Here is a 1,808-nt window from a genome sequence, read left to right as displayed (position 1 = left end):
TATATATATATATATATATATATATATATATATATATATATATATATTGTGCTTTTATTTTATTTTATTTTATTACTTTTATTTATTTTAGTTATTTTATCTTTTTGTGCAGCACTTTGGAAACCTTGTGTTTATTTAAACCGTGCTATATAAATAAAGTGGATTGGATTGGATTGGATATATATATATATAATAATTATTATTATTTTTATTATCATTATTATATATTATTTACTTTTTATACTGAAAGTTGAAACTTTGCAAGAATGTGTGTTTTTTGTTGAGAAAGCATAATAATACAAACCATGGGCTTCCTCTTCCAGTCTGAGGCGCTGCAGCCTCCACATCACACAGTGAGACAGCTGACCAGAATGCTCTCTGTGCTGCTTCTGTAGAAGATGCTGAGGATGGGTGGGGGCAGGTGGGCTCTCCTCATCCTCTGCAGGAAGCACATGCGCTTCTGTGCCCTTTTGACCAGTGAGGTGCTCTTTACAGTCCAGGTGAGGTTGTCTGTGATGTGCATCCCCAGGAATTTGGTGCTGCTGAACACCTTTACAGCTGAGCTGTTGATCAGCAGTGGAGCGTGGTTAGGCCGATTATTCCTGAAGTCGACAATGATCTATTTCGTCTTCTCCACATTCAGGATCAGGCTGCATTCGATGCAGGACCAGCAGTTTCTGTAAAAGCTTTTCCCCCGCTGCCATAAGGTTTTTAAACTGTTGAAAACCCTAAGAAGTCACAAATTGAGACACTGCATCACACTGATAACATTATACTGACCTACTTGTTGAATCTTTAATCTGCCACTGATGACATTGGCCAGACATACCTGATTTGATCAATCTGTCCAATAACGAAAGACAGGAATCAAAGGAGCTGGCTGAAGTTCATGAAGGAGTGTAGTCGGGCATATAGCCCATTATGTCAGAGTTGGTCTTCCAGAGTGATTTTGGTTTTCTCAGTATTAAGGCTGCCTGAATGCTCACCTCTGTTGCATTCATGGTACATAGGAAATAACATACAAAAGCATATCCTTCTGTACATTTACCAGAAAAATAAGTTTTAGACCTAGTATGAAAAATAGGGTATCTGTCTCAAGGAGCAAAACTGGAAGTTGGTTTCACAGGATAAAAGCCTGGTAACTAAAACATCTGCCTTCAATTTCACTTTCTGAAATTCTATAATGCTAATAAACCTTAAGCTCTCATGGGAACATTACAAGCAGTCAAATCTCCAATATAAAATGGAGCTTCTTTGTTTAAGGTTTTGTACGTGAGAAGGAGACTTATATATGTTCTGGATTTAACAGGGAGCCAAAGAAGGGAAGCTAAAGTAGGAGAAATATAATCTTGATATTACATTTTAATTTTAACTCTGGCTGCAGAACTCTACATTTGGATCAGCTGAAGGCTTTTAAACAGGATTTAACTGATTCCCTGACTGTAAAGAATTATATTTGCCCAACCTTATAGTAGCAAGACTAGTTTTTCACTGTCATTCCTTAACAGGACATTTTTCCTTTTTGCAATATTCCTGAAATGACAGATGTACTTATTCGAAACCTGTTTTATATTGCATTTAAATGACAACTCCTGATAAAATATAACACCAAGAATTTTAACGGTACCATCAAAGGCCAATTTTCATGAAGACAAAGTGACAGCACTGGCAAGTAGTAACGGTCAGCTGGGAATGTCTGGCAGAGCCCTGTGAGTCAGGGACTTTTAGAGGAGCTTCTCTTAGATTGTGGGGTCCAGGGTGTACAATGCCTCTTACGATAGACTGCCAGAGATAAGAGATCGGCTCCA

Source organism: Cyprinodon variegatus, unplaced genomic scaffold, assembly GCF_000732505.1.
Source record: "Cyprinodon variegatus isolate N-32 unplaced genomic scaffold, C_variegatus-1.0 Scaffold44, whole genome shotgun sequence".
NCBI lineage: Eukaryota > Metazoa > Chordata > Actinopteri > Cyprinodontiformes > Cyprinodontidae > Cyprinodon > Cyprinodon variegatus.
The sequence above is the reverse complement of the archived record's forward strand: the minus strand, read 5'-3'. Positions refer to the sequence as shown.